At 36.8% G+C, this 19,827-nt stretch overlaps 1 pseudogene; it reads right to left on the bottom strand.

Annotated features, from left to right (window-relative positions):
• Positions 1-371: 371 nt before the first annotated feature.
• Positions 372-19,827, bottom strand: part of LOC149219776 (lipoxygenase 3, chloroplastic-like) — a 47,112-nt pseudogene continuing 27,656 nt past the window's right edge.

The raw sequence follows: 19,827 nt of genomic DNA, 5'->3' as shown, positions 1-19,827 counted from the left end.
ATAAGTTACTAGAAGTAGGAGTTTAGGAACCTAAATTGTGATTAAATTGATACATCTTTCTCTGTCTTGCTACTCAATTCTTCTGAAAATCATTATGTCAAAACATTAGATTTGATAAATGGAGTTCTAATTGATCCCTTCTATAATTACTTCTAACATTATTTTCTCTATAGGTTCGATTTTTTCTTAAATGCAAATCCTAAAAATTGGCTATGGTAAGTATATACCGAATCCTAAGTCATCTTCTCAAGTGGAAAGTAGTGTTATCAATACATAACAACATCTTGAAGGTAAAAAGGAGTTGTCTGCTACTTAATTGGTTAAGTAAAACATTGAATTCCAAAATCCGTTCAGTTGAATAGCCTTGATCGCTAAATTGAAACATTGCTTTGGACTCCCCGACCAATTACACATGGTATTGGTGTTGGTATCAATAGTTCATATGGAACAACCCTAGCACCATTCTGATTCCTGAGATTCAAGTCTTTATTTCTCTGATGAATAATTTTCTCTATGCCCTGCATGGTAGTAGAAAATTTGTGAAAGGCATCAATGGAATTTGGGTCCCTAGTCTAGACTGAGTTTTGTCTTTGGCCCAAGTACTCTTCATCTGCTAAATGGGTAGAAAAAGTATATACAACATCCATTATATTAGGTTCTTGGAGAAGAGAACTTAAGAAGTATTTCTGTGGATTTGAAAGGAAATTCCGATACTCTGGAGCTTCCTCAGGTATCAACCTCCTCATTAGACAAGGCCAATTTGGGATGTAACATCCATATGGATATTGACTAAAGTTTAGAGCAGTATGTTGTCCTAATGCAATCCATAACATCATAGTAAGGATACTGCAAATATATTCCTTTGTCTCCAATTTTTTCCACCATGTCTCATTTATTTTATCAACATGCCCCTTGTTCTTAATTTCATATCACAAAGCTTGAAGTTCAACATTATTTTGTACAGTGCCAATGTTTGACTAGTAAAATCTAACATATTATTCTACCCATTCTTTGATAGACGACCAGATAAGAATACCATCAACTTCATAGGGGTAGTCTTCAATCATGAGTTTGATACTATGTCACTTAGGATCCTCCACTTCCATACCCCTGTAATAGACAAAATTATAACTTATTAAGATGGGTAGTTCAGTTGACAAATAATTTGTCTGCTCTCAAACTGACGTTTTGTATACATAATCCTTAGGAAATATAACTCCTTTAATTATCCCAGATAATAAAATATGTTAAACCCTATAAATACATTAAATAATAAAGTTCTAAACCATAAAAAGGTATTAATATTTCTAAATTCTCAAATGTTTATGCAAGAAAATATATGATACCCTGAAGACACAATGTACAGAACAAACCAACTTTAGTAACAACTAGAAAAATACAACATGCCTTGAATGTTGTACTGTCTACATGGGTGTCAACATGCTTACCTTTTGATCAAGTCTACAGGTAAAGCATCCAAATCAAAATGCCATTCCGTGTGGTATGTAGTTGCACTAAGATCCATGCAGTATTTGCCTGGTGTTAAAAATGATTCAATAACACCCATTCTATTCATCAAACTTTGTCGGGATAATGCATTGATTTCTATGGTGTAGCGCATGTGTGGTTGAAGAAATTTGAATATGGGGTGCATATCACTTAGATGCACATGTGATGAAATAACACAAGGCTCCATGGATGCATGCATCTGCAACCTGTTAATACGACATCTAATCAGTGATTTGCATAGGGTTCGATTTTCAGTTGATAGGAGTTGGCTTACAAAAGTGATTTAGACACTTGATCTAATAAAATTAATCATTGCATTACACTAATCCCCACTACCTTGAGGTTATATGAAAATAAACTTCCTTAAATCAACAAAAACACTTTACCAGTGGTTCACTAGCCGGTGAACTCCAACATCTTTGGGAGAAACATGATTTTTGGCTACTTGTGAGTGCTAATAAGTGGTTGCATCATTTGAAGGAGTGAACAATTTCTTTGACCAATACCCAGGATAAGGTGGTGGAAGGCTATGCTTGATGACAATAGATTTAAGAGTGCTGAGAAGAGATAAGAAGAAAATTGTCCTGGTAGCGTATTCTTTTCTACCATCTTGTGCATTGATTTCTTTCATAACATGAAGATATGTATCATGATAGTCCAAAATGAACAATTTACTTGCTTCAAGAGCATGTTCCAAACAAAACAAAGTGCAAGCCCATTAGAATAAAACTGCAGAGTTTTTTGGTTAAGACATAAAGTATTTAACATAATATATAACATAGATGAAAGTCTATGCATATCCATGTGTCTCTCCTCAAGAGTTTGAGTTTTGATGTATGTGTGAGAAATAATATTTCCCAATTCAGGAGAAATCTGAATCAAACTACTATAGTGTCCATAGTTGTACTTTTCTTGTTTGGCATATATGTTTACCTGTTCAACAGACATTCTATTGAGATGTCCTAGGATATGTTCTTCTTTTATTGCTGACTGTGACGATCTATAGATTTTAGGATCCAATTTTCTCTTAGGATGGAACACCTGTACCATTTACCAATTACACTTCATACTAGAATACCTTGGAAAAACGAAGTCAAGAATCTTCAGTTTCTTAGGTGGGGTCAAGGTCATATATAAAAAAAGATGGGAAAGAAGGAAAACAAATCTTTAGCAACTCAATGTTGATGGGATTTACACCTGCCAATGTTTGGCGAGTAATTTCATCACCCCATAGCCACGCAAATCTATCCTTTGCAATTCAAAAGCATACAATTAAGAAAACTATAACAACTAGAAATGGATACAATTCACCTTTTTATTGATAATACTGGAAACTAAAATATCAGCATCCTGATCAAAAGATTTTGGGAAACATGTGAGCTACAACTTACTTAAGATGATGCTTGGTGTGTCATATCACAATAGACCCTTGTTGGTTTCTCTAAACTGATCTACTATCTTGGTATGTTCTTTAAGAGTTCATTTTCAACCTCAAACTCTAATTTGAAACCCTCTTTATATAGACAGTTTGTTTCATAGAAGCACTAAAAGTCCTTATTTAGATCTATTAAACTGGGAATAAGGGATGGTATCAAATTATGTAGTAGTGCTTTCAGACGCCCTGCATTAAACACACCCTCATTCATCCTCAAATGTTTCATCACGCGGTACATAGAGAGAGACAAGTTCTTCTATTTTGTTTCCTGCTAATGGATCTATTTAGAAGCAAGAAGAAACAATGTTAATGTCAAAATAAATATGAACAATTGAATGGTGCAAACTGTTATAAAGTATGCATAGAGAGAGAGAGAGAGAGAGAGAGAGAGAGAGAGAGAGAGAGAGAGAGAGAGAGAGAGAGAGAAAAGCTCGATAGGAGAAAAATATGGCAATATTTATGTAACCACATTTTGAGATTAAAGGACTCTCACTTAACTTAGTTATATGATAATGATTTTGAAATAAATTATGTTTTTTTATTAGCTAGACCCAATGGACTTAAGACTAGTGACCTTTACACATGGAATGCCTTAATGATACACTCTATTATTGATTATTCCATGCCCCGTGGGCTTCAAAAAATAAGTATGTTTTTTTGAGACTTCAAATTGATTTAATTCTAATGCATTGTTGTGTTATTAATGGGCCTAATTCATAACAACTATGAGAAGGATTTGAATGAAGTGGCAATTTCACACTAATTTATTAGCATCAATCCAATATCAGGAGATAAAAATGTATCAGAAGATCATTTTATATAAACCTTATGCTTATATGACAATGCAAGACATCATACTTTCTAATATTAATGCAGGACCCCAGCCATCATTTAGAAAGTGGCCTAAGACGTCAATTGTTGTTGTTGGAGAATGGCCAGTGTGACAACGTCATCGATAGGGAACATCCTTACCACCAAGAACTGGTGTAGCAAGATCCTTGCTCCTGTCTGGGTTCCACAAATCATTGTAAACATCATAGTCATACATTCGATCTGAATGTTTGTGTGTGCCTTTACCATCACCATGAATATTTTACAATTCTTTCTACCAAAGATGCTTCAGGCCTTCTAGGGTATGTGATGGTAAATAAAATTGTTCCAATATACGAGTAATCCAAAATTATTAAGTAATTCTCTTAATAATCCCTTTGGTAAGCTTACTTTTACTTAACAATTTCAATCAATAATGTCACCTTTGTAACAATAGATTGTTTCAAGAGAAATAAAGGATTTTCCAACATATCTTATTATAGAAAATCCTTTTTTCAGGATTATCCTTCTTAGATTGCAACCAAGAATTGCATGGAAAGTAGACCGGCCCAACAATGAATCCTTAAAGAACAATATTATCCAAAAATAACTCATTTTGATGTTGATTAGTACCTACGATTTCTCTTGGCTGGCCAAAATCAAAGCTAATGGTAAACATTGTGGTATAATATACTTTCTCTACTTGAACCACGTATTTTTTTAGCCAACCTTTCAATATAAATTCTTCATTTTCTTTCCAGATTTGGTGTCTACATAGAATGATTACACTTTATTTAAGGTTTAAGAAACAATTTGGTAGTATTGGTTCTTGTGTGATTGGTAGGATTTCATTTCTATTTTAGAAAAAAATAGTTATATTGTAGTTATGATTTCTAGTTTATGTAGTCTTGAGAGATGATAACTAGACTAATTGGCATGTCTTGTATCCAGATTGTTGGGATGGTTCCTCGGCTAGCACTTGGAGATTTTTCACTCAATTAATTGTTGGTTAAATTTGCAAATCAGATGGTTGTCCGTAAATTCGTTTTTCTTGTTTGCTAACTCTCTTGTCTTGACATACATAATTGTAAGTCTTTACCTTATCACACCCTATTGATACTAGATAGGACCAAAACTTGCATTTGTGGTCTTGAGCTACCATGTGTAAGGGCATATTTTAAATAAAGGGTCAAGCCTCATTTCTTTTCAAATTTTCCTAGATGCTGGATGACCTGCTATATATCCTTGTTGAGGCTTCATAATCACTCTCTGTCACCGACAAAACCCATATTTCCAACCTTTTAGGGTAGTGGTAAACCTTCACACTTGGACTTGGAAACCCTTGCTATCTTCTAATATTTTTTCTTGTGCCATCTCAGATTAAACTTACTATACATTAAATTTGGCACTAATGTGGATAATTTTTTTCCATTTTGATTAATTTGTTGCACAAAAATCCTTCTTTGTTCATTTGGATTAATTTTGTCATAATGTAATTCCTCCTTTCTTGTTGAATTCTATCTTGATTGTTATTTTTGCAATGAACTAATTACTATGCATGTGGAGGTGAAGTCAATATTGATTGTGCATCACTATTAGTTTATATAACCTTAAATACCTTGTTCACATATGATGATCGACCATCTCAAGTAGTTGTTGAGGATGCCATATCAAAAGAACTAAGAGAACCTACATTTGTAAAAACATTTGTTGGTGCTCTTGTTCAATCTGCTAAGAAACATGTGAATGTTGGGTTAAATTTAGTATGTTACAAGCCTTTTAGATGGTCATGTCTCCCTGTTAGATGGATTCCTCCTATTACTACGACAAAGAATTCTTTCAAGAGAGTTGCATCTGTGCAAGCATCTTTGCTTTGTGTTCTTTCATGGACGAGTCCAATTATGGAAGGCCAGTAAGAGGGTCTTTTTTTATCTCCTTCATGAGGTAAGTTCTAGTATTGCATGTTTTTTGTGTAATTCATGCATTCATGTTTATGACATTTGCGATCTAGGGATGTCTTGTGAAAATTATGATTCATCTCATTTTAGAAATCATCTAGGTGAGGCGGTTTTTTTGGCTTCACAATTCATTATTATTTAGATCTCAACCATTTCTTGTGTTCCTCAAATGCTTTAGGTGTGTCTTACAAGTGGGTTGGAATATGGGTATGTTATTTATTCACAGAGAGTGGTCTTATATGACTAGAATTTCCTTCTTCTGCAGGTACTAACACTTTTCAAACTCTATATTGGAGAGCTGCAGAATGGAAGTTTCAAAATGGAAAATAATGTTGTGTTAATACAATTTTTACTTGATTATTGTGCAATAATTATCCTCTATTTTAGGAAAACACGGTTATCACTTATTTTGGGCCTTGTGCTTTCATCATTCTTCTACATAGGAAGGTTTTGAAGAGTTTTTGAAATTATAAACATTGAAATGACACCATCTCTAACTAAACAAGGATTTCCATTATTACCTTGTTAGATAAATGTTTATTTAAATATATAGGATATGCTTGCTTAAACCTCTTCTGCACAGAAACAAATGCACAATTGGCTGGATGAATATAAACTTCTTATGATTGTGAACATTATGTTATATACAGACAATTTTTCTAGAATTGTACCTTCCAGTGGTTCTCAACTCACAGGAGTAACCTTCAAAAGCACTTAGTGAAGCTTTTCAACCTCTTTTAAAGCACATGGTGCATGAACAATTTGGAAAACTTGTGGTGACAACTTCAGTTAAGATGTTGAAGCACAACCCAAAACTTGCATTCGAGGTTGTCTGTATCCTTCTGAAATTGACAAACCTTGACTTGATCAAATATGTTGGTGATATTCTAGCCACAATTCTACAACACTCACCACAATAATGAAAGCAGAAGGAAAGAGGCTTTGGAGATAATTAAAACTCTTATTTTGTAGTCTAGTGATCCAGATGCCATAACAATTATGTTAAATTCCATCAAAGGAGTTATTGGGGGTTAGTCATTACCTTTAACATTTTATTTGATGTTCCGGGTATTGGTTTTAGGCATTGTTACCACAATGTTTTTAAATTTTTATTGGTATAGTTTGTATCATGTAGGACATTTTGTTCTATTCTTTCGGTATTCAAACTTCACTATACTTAGAGATGCATTAATCAAATAGTTTGTTGCGGATGGAAGATTAATTTGTTATGTTAATGATATGAATGTAATCTAATATCTTTGTAGGGTCAGAAAGGAATTTGACCTTTCCTTACCAGAGGGGTGGAATTTTTAATGCGAATCAAGCGTTGTCTAGTGCCCTTGTTGGAAAAGCCTTGAATATTTCGAAAGCCACTATAGCAAGTTATCTGATGCCCATTTACAAAGCATATGGTATCTTTCCCACTAACCACACTTATTTTTTATCTTTTTATTTTGATAAATGGATGATATCATTATTTTCATTCCCTTTTGCTTCAACTTAACTTTCTTGGAAAACAAATACAGGGAATGAGGAGGCACACATTGCAATATTGTTGTCTTTTGGTTCCTAGATTGCAAAATTAGCAGATGGCTTTGTACAGGACGTTGCTTCTTTCTTTGTTATGGGACTCAAAGAGAAGGAAAATTTGCGAAGAGCACACCTTTGTAGTATGAAACTAGCATGCCAAAACTCAGATATTTTGACACGGTAAATATTGTGGTCTAACTGTAATGGATCAAAAGTTTCAAGTTATAATGTATTCTCTGCTTCTTGTATAAAATATGGTAGTTGTGGATACAAAATCTGGTTAGTGACATATTGCTTCCATTTGAGATTTGAGAAAGGTCATTGCAATGGATATTAATCTATCGTAAATTGTAGCTTGTTATATTGTACTGTTTTTCATGATAGTGGAGAATTATCTATTCTTGGGTATTTGGTGGTCTGCACACTAAATGAAACATGACTCTCAAATGATATACAATTGGAAAATACTATGCTTGCATTGACTTTACAGATCAAATTATTGCAACTGAAAAGGTGATCAGGTAATTGGTTTTTCAAATGGATTCTTCTTTGACTTCTACTACACTAGTATGTTTTGCATCTACTGATGTTTTACATTTAATGTTCGTATGTTTTCTTGCCATCCTCATTTACTATTTTCATGGCTATCATTTACATGATAGCCTTGATATATTGGATTTTATGTTGGATCATGTTATTCCAATTAGTAGGCATGAAACTCTTATTATGTCCCTTTTGTGTAGGCATAAAGATTACCTTCAGATGATTGTTTGGCTTTTAAGGATCTTGTTGAGGTTCTACTTTTGGAGCATCCACACAGGTTTGTAACTTGATAATATCATTGAAATTTTTTGTGTGATTCCAGTAGGTATGGAATTTATATTAACTATAGAGTAAAATAATAATGCAATTACAATCATCAAAGTGTAATATGAGCTATGAATTAAGAATAGTCACATACTACAGAGTAAAATAATTATGTGTCACCAATAAAAACAAGTCCAATATTATATTTGAAAAGGAAGCCTTTGCTATTTAGGCATGGATTATTGTGATTAATGAATTATTGTGCATCCTTTAGCTAAGTATTTTAATACTTGAAATATATTTGAAATGAGAGTAACAAGTTTGTCAATCATTTGCAGAGTGACAAAATCTTTAGGATCAAAGCAACTTTTATAGGTAAATATGGTGTAATGTTGTTTTTAGGTTAATCTCAAACATTATGGTACTAGAAACCATCCTTGCTTATTTTATGATGTAATGTGATTCGTGCAGTTGGGACTCTATTTTTTGTGCCAGTCTTCCTGGGAGGTTTGTAGAGTCACATCTGCAACTGTGAAGTGTCTCCATTTTTCTGGATCAAGATTTTCAGAAGAGTTTCTAGTTGAATTTTGTTAATCATCTTGTATTGGGAGAGTGTATATCACTTGCAAAGACAAGGTATTTTAGTGACCATAATTCATTTTTCATTTTTAATTACTATTTGTTGCATCATTTGAAGGCATGCTTCTGGTCCTTTGACACCCCACCAATATTTTGTTGTTCATGTTTGTTTTATAAATAAAGTTTAAACACTAAACTAGAGAATATGTGCATAATCTACTTTTAGTTTTCCTTCTTGATAAATATTCTATCTTGGCATTGATTTTATAAAATTTCCCAACCTTTTGTAGATCTTCCTAGCTATAATTAAGAAGAAGTATGGTCTATATGTAACAAATGTTGGAGACAAAGGATGCTTTTCTCCAAACATTCAGGTGATTCATTGAATTAAGGGTGAATATCAAACTGCGACATTTTTTTCTTCTGTAATTCTTATTGTATTAAATGTTATCGCGTTGAAATGTAGTAGAATAAAGGAGCCCTGGAATTATTGAATATTTCCATTGGGAAAGAAGACTATACTAGCAAGGTTGGCATTCTTTTTAATTTTATTTTTTTTTCTTTTGTGAAAATTTTATTACCTATAACATTCAGATTAGTTACTTGGTTACTTACTCATGAAATATTGTTTCAATTGCTAGGTTCTTATTGGCATGGATGTAGTTGCTTCTGAGTGCTACACTAAGAAAGATCAAAAGTATGATTTGAACTTCAAGGAGGAGGTGAGTCTCTATTTTGCATTATTGATACCAATGTAATGCATTGAGTGTGCTCTCTATAATTAACATGAGCATTGACGTGGACTTTTTTAACATCAAAAAAATAATTTCAGTGCATGAAGAAGGAACATGACCATTATCGCTAGAGTTTTACACCATTTTTTCCCTTGTAAACAAGAGATAAAACAAAATAGGCCTTAATTAGAAGGAAACTATTGGGAATAGGTCCCCTGGGGATCAATTTTTGGGTTACAAACCGTTTTGGGGCAGAAGGCCCGAATTTTGTATAATGAATGTAAAGTCTCCGCATTTTGTGGTCACGGAGTGCGAAGATATCTAAAGACAAAAAGGGTTTTCTGCCCTTAGTCTAGATAGGTTGTGTTGGTTTAAAGATCCACCCTTGGTCCATGGACCATGGGATTGTATAAAAGGAGAGCCTTAGAGAGTCTAAGGTAGTTCAGTAGTCATGAGCCATTGATGTAATAGATTTGTGAGAGTCAAGAGGGAGAGTCTTAGTGGAGGAAGAGGCTTTGCAGCTAAGTGCACAGAGGCCTAGGGTAGAAGTCCATAGCTGAGTGCGTGGACCCCTGCAATTATGTGCGTGGGGCGGTTAGAGTCTGTATTGAAAATTTAAATCATCAATAAAGAGAAGTGTTTTGAACTTACTGTGTACTTTCCATCTGGAAGCGTTATTTTACTGTTGTTATAAATGTTGCGATTATGCTATGTTGAATGCTGATTTTTAGATATAATGCTAAGTTGATGCGTGAAAATATATGTTTCCCCCTATTATATGAACGCAAGTAATAATATATGTTTATGGGAGGATAATCTTAATTGTATGGTAAGTTGGCTAACACCTAAGACAATTTGGGAAACTAGTTAGTAACCTAGTTATAGAGGCGTGTAAGTGCCTGAATCATCATCTAGGGTTACGCGAAGGACAATCAGATACCTTCGCGGAGGTTTTGAAAGACAGAAGAAGAAGTACATCGATAAGCCCTAAAGTCTTATCGATCTGCACAAAGATAAGAGTAACGGTATAAGATCGACATCACGACTATCTTAGGGTGCAGAAAATTGGTTCCTGCATCCCCCCATACTGCTTCGGGTGAGACTTTGATCTGCGCTTCGCGGATTGATGCTGAAAGGGCTAGTAGTGTAGGGATTTGCTTGGCTACTTAATGCTGAACCTGGGTCAGGGCCCATCAAGCCAACAAATGGTCTTGAGCTAAACCTTAAAATTGCAGAATTGTAGTTGAAGGCCCAGCCTTTGATTCTGCCGGAAGTCAGGGAGCAACGCGTGACTGCCGTGACAGATGCAATCACAGCAGTAGCAATTGTAGTGACGGACTGCACGACCCTTTTTGAGTAGTCACTTGAGGTACTCACCAACCTGCAAGAAGACCCCAATGTGCAGAGGCTGGAGACAGAAGCGTGGGAACTACAATAGTGCTATGATGAGGTTAAAGCGACAACGCGCACTGTCGCCATCATGCAGAGACTAGCAAAGCTGTAGGAGGCCAAGGCATTGAAAGAATAGGTAGACGTAGCTCAGCACAAAGAAGCTGTACTAAAGGCTTGCTTGAAGTCTTGGTTGGATGAGGCCTATATAATCACGACCACCATTGAAGGCAAGTTGGCTAGTCTACAGGAGACTCAGCGAAAGCTACAGGCTGATAGCACAGGACCATCGATAGAGAAGTTGGTCGAAGAGATGAAGTAGGCGGCCACATAGTGCACCGCCGAAGTAGCAGTTGTCCAAGTCGAGCTGGGAGGTCTTCACGACAAGATCTCCATGCCAGCCGAGTGACTTGAAGGCGAGTCACCATGTTTGTGTTGGGGGCTTGTTGGGAACAAGTACCCTGGGGATCAATTTTGGGGTTACCAACCCAAGTTTTGGGGCAAAAGGCTCGAATTTTGTATAAAGAGTGTAAAGTATCCGCATTTTGTGGTCATGGACTGCAAAGATATCGAAAATCAAAAAGGGTTTTCTGCTCTTAGTCTAGATAGGTTGTGTTGATTTTGGAGATCCGCCCTTGGTTCGCTGACCATGGGATTGTATAAAAAGGAGAGCCTTAGAGAGTCTAAGGTAGTTCAGTGGTCATGAGCCATTGATGTAATGGATTTGAGAGAGCTAAGAGCGAGAGTTTTAGCGGAGGAAGAGGCTCTGCAGCTGAGTGCACAGAGGACTAGTGTAGAAGTCTGTAGCTAAGTGCGTGGACCCCTATAGTTGTGTGCATAGGGTGGTTAGACTTTGTATTGAAAATTTGAATCATCAATAAAGATAAGTGTTCTGAACTTGCTGTGTACTTTCCATCTGTAAGCATTATTTTACTGCTGTTATAATTATTGCGATTATGCTATGTTGAATGTTGAGTTTCAGATATAATGTTAAGTTGATGCGTGAAAATATATGTTTCCCCCTGTTACATGAACACAAGTAATAATATATGTTTACGCGAGGATAATCTTAATTTCATGGTAAAGTTGGCTAATACCTAAGACAATTTGGGAAACTAGTCAGTAACGTAGTTATAGAGGTGCGTAAGTGTCTCAATCATTGTCTAGGGTTACACAAATGACAATCAAATACCTTTGTGGAGGTTCTGAAATACAGAAGAAGAAGTACATTGATAAGCCCTAAAGGCTCATCGATTTGCGTGAAGATAGGAGTAAGGGTATAAGATCGACATCACAACTATCTCAAGTTGCAGAAACTTGGTTCCTACATCCCCCCATACTGCTTCGAGTGAGACTTCAATTCGCGCTCCATGGATTGATGCTGAAAGGGCCATTAGTGCAGAGATTTTCTTGGCTTCTTAACATTGAACCTGGGTGAGGGCCCATCAAGCCAATAGAAACCCATTAGATAAATTATGTTATTTATTTGGATATAATTGTCTTCTTACCTTGGAATTAGATCACTACAGAATAATAAAGGTATCCAAAAGATATTAGGATCTGAGCTAATCAATATTTACGAATCGTTTATTGAGGATTATCCAATTGTATCTATAGAGAACCCAGTTAATCAAGATGATTGGGCTCATTATGCATAGTTTACAAGAACAATTGGGGAAAAGGTGCAAATTGTTTGGGATTATCTATTGGTGACAAATCCAAAGGTACGTGCTTGTCTTTTGACACTTGCTTTCAGTTTAATCATTGAGAGTTTTCATTGCCCAAGCCTATTCTTCATCGTCATCTTCTTTTTTCTACTTTTGTTTCAATTTTCATTGATATATGCACATGTATTGGTGCAACGTGTTCGAAAGGAGATCAATGAAAAATATTGCAATGCTCTTTTACTAGAGGTAAATAGATTGATCCTTAATTTTTTATATTTGTTACTGCTATGACATATGATGGCTAATAATTTTTTACAACCTGTTGTAGGTGAACCAAATTGGGTATGTTATTGAAAGTATTGAAGCAGTGAAGATGTACAAATGTGCTGGATGGGGAGTGATGACAAGCCATTGCATGTATTTATTTAATGTTGTTTTTCCAAGTCTATTTATTTCCCTCGTTTATTCAATTTTACGTCATATTAAATTTTTGATGTGTATTTTTTAATGTTTCTCTCATTGTGTGCATGCAATGGCAAAATAGAAGACACCTTTATTGCAGATATGATAGTGGGCTTGGCCATGGTAATGTTCATTTTTCAGTATTTGGTTGCTTTAAAGTGTGTAGAGAGATTAGTGAGTTCAAGATGTGTCAAATGTGAAACCTTAGTGTGTATGGAGTCGAGCATTTAATCCTTGTTCTGTTATATACTTGAGGATTGAAGGTTTCTGATTATCATGAAGAAATTAAGGTATAAATTCACTTCTGATCTATAAGGGTTGTGTGTTTGCATCATCAGGGCCAAATCAAGACAGGTTCCCCTTGTAGGTTTGAGCGACTTGCCAAATATAATTAGGTGCTTTTATAATCTGGTCTTTTGATTTTTCTGGAATCAATTATTTGTTTTGCCTTTTATTTATAGTCTTTATTGTCACCTTTGTAGCTCTTACAAATTGAGGAGGAATTGGGGTTGGATGCAGTGTATGCAGGTGCAATTTTCCACAAGCCTCTAGAGGCATACTAAAGAAAAATGTTTTGGCATGTTCAAGAATGTTTTTGATGTTTAGGATGTGGGGAAATCAATAAGATGTTTTTCCATTTTCGAGAATGTTTCTCTCCATTTTGTTTGGAGAGAGCCTCAATTGCAGTGGAGCTGGAAGTAATAAAGGTTATGTGTATGTACTAATAATAAAGTCGAAATACCCTTTTCTTCTTGGATTCCTTGATTATTCAAATTATATTTTTTAAAAGTTGAAGACTATCATTCCAACCTAAACAAGGTAGCACCTGACACTTACTTTCGACCAAATCATAAGAATGTTTTGAATTTAACTCATATTTTCTTTTGATCCAATGATGAATCTTGTGATACTAGAGATAGATAAGTTATAGGGAACAAGATTAGGACTTGATATGAAACGCGTATCACTCTTGCACTTAATTTAAAAGGTTTTTGTGCTTTTAATAAATTCATTTATTCAGAATGGTCCCAACATTGTGCTACATGAAAAACACTTAAAAGTTCACACATAAGCTTATGATATTCTTGGACAATAAACAAAAACCACCTAGTGAGAACGTGCAAAAAAGAAAACACGAGTAGTGATATTGTCACCATGTGGCTCTTGTTTCTTTTATGATGCAATTCACCAGCCAACTGTCATACATTATTTATTATATGTTGTTTTTTCTTTCTGTTTGTTTTCACAAGTTATCTACAACCTGAGATTTTTAGCATGTAACTTGTTGGGATAGGGTCCCTAGGGTCAATTTTTGTAATAGGTTTTGTTAAAGAATGGAAAGACTCCACGAAACATGGAAGCGGAGCGTGAAGCTAAGTAAGAGTCAAAGGGGCCTTAGTCCCTTGTATGGATAGGTGATAGGTCGATTTTGAGACTCACCCATGGTCCGCAGGCCATGGTATTGTAATGAAAAGGCTATATATAGTTGAGTTATAGCGATTATAACTATTGAACTTTTGATAGAGAATCATTGTAAGGGAAAGGTGCTAAGGTAGGAAAAGTTTGTTTCCTGTACTTAGGTGAAAGGGGAAGTCTCCTATAGTTGAGTGCGCAGAGACCTTGGCAGGTTTGCAGCTGAGTGCTTGGGCCCCTGCAGCTGAGTGCACAGGGATCAGAAGTCTGTATTTGAATGTTATATCTTAATAAAGACTGGATTGAGCAATTTTGTGCATATGTGACTTGTTTAATTCCTTCTGCTTAAGTTTATGCATCTTCGCTCTATGATTTGTTTTATATGACTTAATGCTTTATTTCTGCTTGAAAAATATAGATTTGTAATATTCATGCATAATAAGTATAGTTAACCACCTTCACGAAGCTCGTGAAGTTTCTAAATAGATTTGATGGGGTTAACTGTTCAGAAAGAATAGATCTACATGATGGTAGATCTAGATCGTAAGAGTTGTGGAATACCTAGTTTATTGTGCGAAACTAGTAAATTTGTCTCTTTCATGCAAGTTAAGTATGATTGTGTACCTTCGCGAAGACTTGAAGGTAATTTCAATAGAATTGTAGTAGTTGATAGTCAGGAGGAATAGATTTGTGTGAAGGCATATCTAAGCTATAGATCCCCATCAAATAGGCCTCTGGATGTAGAGACCTGGTTCTAGCATCCCCCAATATTACTTCGGGGGAGACTAGAGCCTGCGCTACGCAGGATGTTGCCAAAAGGGCCAACAGTTAGGGTTTTGTTGGTTGGCACAAATAAATCTGAACCTGGGTTAGGCCCTCATATGCTAACAAATGGTTCCATTGTTAGGACCGGGATCAATCTGTAGAATATGTGATGAATAAGTGGTTCTCTACCAAGAAATAAATTGAGAAGTGGATCGATCAGAAAGAACACGTGTTTGCAGCTCAGGAGAATAAAAATCCATGGTTATCCAAGGAGCAGTGGTTGAGTAGATACCTATACTCAGACAAAACTGAGAACTTTTTCTGTTTCTTCCCTAGCAAATTTGCAAGAGTGGCTATCTACATTAGCAGACAGTCAGGGTATGTGGAGACTTGATGGCCCTATTGTGTGGACCCTTGAGCTGGTGAGGTGCTTGGAAGCTTAAGAAAACAACATCGTTCAGGTCGTTGATCAATGGATTGATTGAACACTAGGAGAAATTATGACTGAGTTCATGATCGACATAATTGTTAGTTACTATGAAGTAGAGCACAAGCTCTTCAAGGGACCGCGAGTTAAGTACTTGAAATAATTAAAAACTTGGATTAAAATGCTATTATGTGAAAAATAGGTTATGCCATTAACTTGATGTTTGAAACTACGTGAAGTGGAAAACCCTTCAAATGGAACGGAGAATTAGGCTCTGAGTATAGTCCATTGATCGGATCCCCTTCAAGTGACGACAAAGGGATAATCCTAAGTACACCCCGGAGTGTGGTATAGTTGATTAGGTAGGGTATCTCGCAAATACCTCATCCATCCAGTCGACCTCGACCTCCACCTCCACTGCATACACCTACACCTTCACCTCCACCTCCACCTCCACTATTCAACATGACAAACTCCATGAAGATGTCGATTTTTAAAGGAGTAGGGAGCAAAGAGAATGAACAGTTCCGGTTTGTTGCAGGGGCTGTGTGGACAACACAACAGATTACGAATGATAACATAAAGGAAATGTAGCTAGTCATGGCCTTACAAGATCGAGCATTAACATGGTATATGAAGTACTGCCCTAATAACCCCAATGCGACGTTGGCAAAAACCTAGTAGGCGCTGAATAAAGAGTTTAGAAAGCCTAAGTTAGAGGCACAGTTGGTAACTAAGTTCAAAGAAATTTGACAAAATGTAAATGAGTCATCCTGGGATTTCAATCAGAGGTTGAAATGCTTGATTAGGCAGGCCAATATGGTGATTTCAGATTCCCATCATCAGGACTGGTATATCGCGTCAGTCTTACCACACTTAAGACTGCCACTGTCACATCAAAAGATAACAACTGAAGGAGATGCGGTAGAGATCGCGATGAGGTTGGAAACCTCACAATTACATGATAAAAACATCAGAGTACAACATACTCACTCGTAGTTGGAAAGCCTACACTTGGAGTTGCAGAGCCTGAAGAAAGGAAAGGAGGCACAACCTAAAGTGCGCGTGAAAGTTTGGTGCTTGAAATTCAAGGTCCGTGGTCATGATAAGGACCATTTTCAGGTTTATCCGAATTACCTTATGGGGGGGTGTCCCCCTAAAGCTAGAAAATACCACTGGGTCGAGCACAGGAGCTGCGCCATGGGGCATTATTTGTCAAGTTATTGGACAACATGCAACAAATAATTGTTGTTTACTACAGAAGTTTGTACAGACCCCCCAACAGTTTTTTTGCAACTTATGCAAGTCTGTAGGTCATGATGAGCATCATTGTCCAAGTTATGAACTGATGATGGATAGAACCCCTACCTACCAGATGTAGGCATAAAATCGGCCTCAAGAACAGTGCGCGGGTGCGATGCATGGAGGATTCCAAGGCCATGGAAGAGGAAGAGGAAGAGGGGCTGGCAAGGCTCATGGCCAGACTATTTTCTATAACTGCGGTGAAGCAGGACACTTCGTGTGAGACTCCCAAAACCCCATGCATCCATCATGCTAATTCTATAGGCAGTTCGACCATGTGATAGAATATTTCCTGATCCTTATAACAAATATGCAAGGAAAGAAGGCGTACACCCAATAGCCTATGCAGAACATCTAGATGATGAGGGCGGAGCCTTGTGAAGAAGATCATAGTGTAAGTATAGTAACAAGAAGTCGTATGGTCACAAGAGAAGAAAAGGGAAAGCAGCCTGAGGTTGAAGGTTAGGTGCGTAAGATTTTCAAGAAAGAAGTAGACTTTGACCTTAATAAAGCCAAAGAGACCTTCATGGAATCCAAAAAGATCTTCGCTGAGGTTTCCACCTCAAGAAGTCAGGAGAAACTGTCTTAAGCTAGTACAACATAGGAGGTAGATCCCTCGCTATTAGCCACTTTCCTGAAAACCTATGAAGTTATTGCATGATAAGAAGGTAGTAGAAGGGATCCAAGAGCTAATTAACAAGTGTGCAAATAAAGATAAGACCCCTACTAAATAATGCACTATGAGAAAACTTAGTAAGCATAAGAAGCGAACGAGGTGCAAAATGAGGTTGACCACGTAGATAGGAGAATACAAAATGGACCAAGTAATCTTGGATCTGGGGTCTGATGCAAATGTCCTACCTAAGCAGATGTGGGAGAGGATGGGGAGACCTACGCTATAGTGGTATCCTATTCAGCTGCGCATGGCTAATCAACAGAAGATTATTCCAATGTGGCGCTTATATGGTGTGACGGTAGACATTGAGGGCGCGAGCGTGCTGGCTGACTTTGAGGTCATTGAAATAGTGGATGATAGTAACCATTACTTGCACTATTGGAAATTGACTGAGCTTTTGATATGGACAAAATAATCAACTTAAGAAAGTGGAAGATGACTTTTGAAAGGAAGGCACTCAAAGTTATAGTGCCAATAGACCCTGTTGAGGGAGCATGCTATACTGAACCTGTTCGCGACTTTGTGGAGGATGATGATGATTTGGATCAGATATACAAGATCATAGGGTGAGACAAATATTGCATCAATCCTATGGATGATGGACGAATTGTGTGGGACAAGGATAGTTCCTATACCTTAGACTCGAATGAAGATCTCGAGAACTACCTGAATCGTTTACATGAAGTATCTACGCTCCGGTGCAATATGATGACCAAATCACTGTGGTGTGTCTCAACTGAGGTAAGAAAGATTCCAAATTATGATGGTTTGACTGATGTTGATCTATTTTTGGATGAGTTTGAAAGGGAAGTGCTGGAAGAACATTGCTTCCAAGCGGTTAAATTGGCACTGCGCGCTACACCTGCCCATTGGTGGGGTACACACAAGGAGAAATTCGTTGGTTGGAAGGAATATAGATACATGATGAAATTAAGGTTTGGATATGCTAATACTAGGATATCTGAGAGGTACAGTGGGATTTGATGCGGTAGACTAGAGCTTGGGGAACGGAGCCACAACCAAAATGGGTGCACATCTTCTGTCATACCTTAGATACAATCCCCAGGAACTGGTATTTGGAAACAAAACTTCGCGATGGGACAACTGAATGGTACATCTTAAGAGAAGTTTTTTTGCTAAAGTTTAGCTTTGAGGATGGGTTTGAATTCATTAATGAAGCGCTTCAGGAGATAAAAGCCGCTATCTTCACGACGTTTGAGGAACTGGTAGAATGGAATCAGCCAGATTGGTGTACATAGTTGCACCATGTGATAGAATGTTATAATGTGACTACTGAAGAAGAGGAGGATGACCCAAGAAAAGTCAAAATTCTGTAAAATGAAGGTTAGCACGAGGTTGAAAGTCCTCAGACACAAAACACTCATGTAGCAGAGCTGCTAAAAACCTAGTAAGTAAATATTGGATCTGATATAGAGCCTAAGTTTGCAAAGATAGGAGACTATTAGGACAAACATATAGTCGCCATAAGGTGGTCGAACTGTTGTGCGATACCAGGATCTATTCCCAACAAATTTTTCGGATCTGAAGGGTATCATCGAAGATTTGAGCATAATGAAAACTACTATGAAACTTGACGCGAAGCCCACAAAGCAGAGACATTATCAGCTCAATCTGAAGTATAAAGATAAGGTGCACAAAGAGCTTGATAAGATGCGAGAGGCTAGATCATTGAGCCAGTAGAAGAATCTGATTGGGTGAGCCCAATGGTTGTCGAGGAAAAGAAATAGCAAGGCGAAATTCGGATATGCGTAGATTTGAGAAAGTTGAATGCTGCATGTGTGCATGATCCATTCCCAACACCATTTATAAATGAAGTGTTAGAGAATGTTGGTGGACAGAAGGCTTATTTTTTCATTGATGGGTTCTCAAGATACCACCAAATAAAGATTGGACCAGAGGATCGTAGCAAGACAACCTTTGCGATAGAGTGGGGTTGTTTTTAGTATACAGTAATGCCATTTGGATTGAAGAAAGTTCCTGTAATCTTATCCAAGATAGTAATCGCGGAATTTAAGGAGTTTATTCATAAATTCCTAAAGGTTTATTTTGATGATCAGACTATATTTAGATTGGTGAAGCGCCATGTTGCATGTCTACGCCTCATGCTGGATACATGTCGCAGGTACCAGATCGTGCTGAACTTCAAGAAATGTATATTCTATGTGCCTTTTGGAATATTTCTTGGCCATGTAGTATGCAAGCAAGGATTAATGGTGGAACTTGCGAAGATAGCTATGATTTTGAATTTAGAAGCCCCAGGAATGTAAAGCAGTTGCGCGCAACATTAGGGCACATTGGTTATTATTGAAAATTTAGCAAAGCTTATGCTCAGATAACTGTGCC

This window comes from Pinus tabuliformis, chromosome Q, assembly GCF_031772625.1.
Source record: "Pinus tabuliformis cultivar Carrire ecotype Pingquan chromosome Q, CPIR1, whole genome shotgun sequence".
NCBI lineage: Eukaryota > Viridiplantae > Streptophyta > Pinopsida > Pinales > Pinaceae > Pinus > Pinus tabuliformis.
The sequence above is the reverse complement of the archived record's forward strand: the minus strand, read 5'-3'. Positions and strand labels throughout refer to the sequence as shown.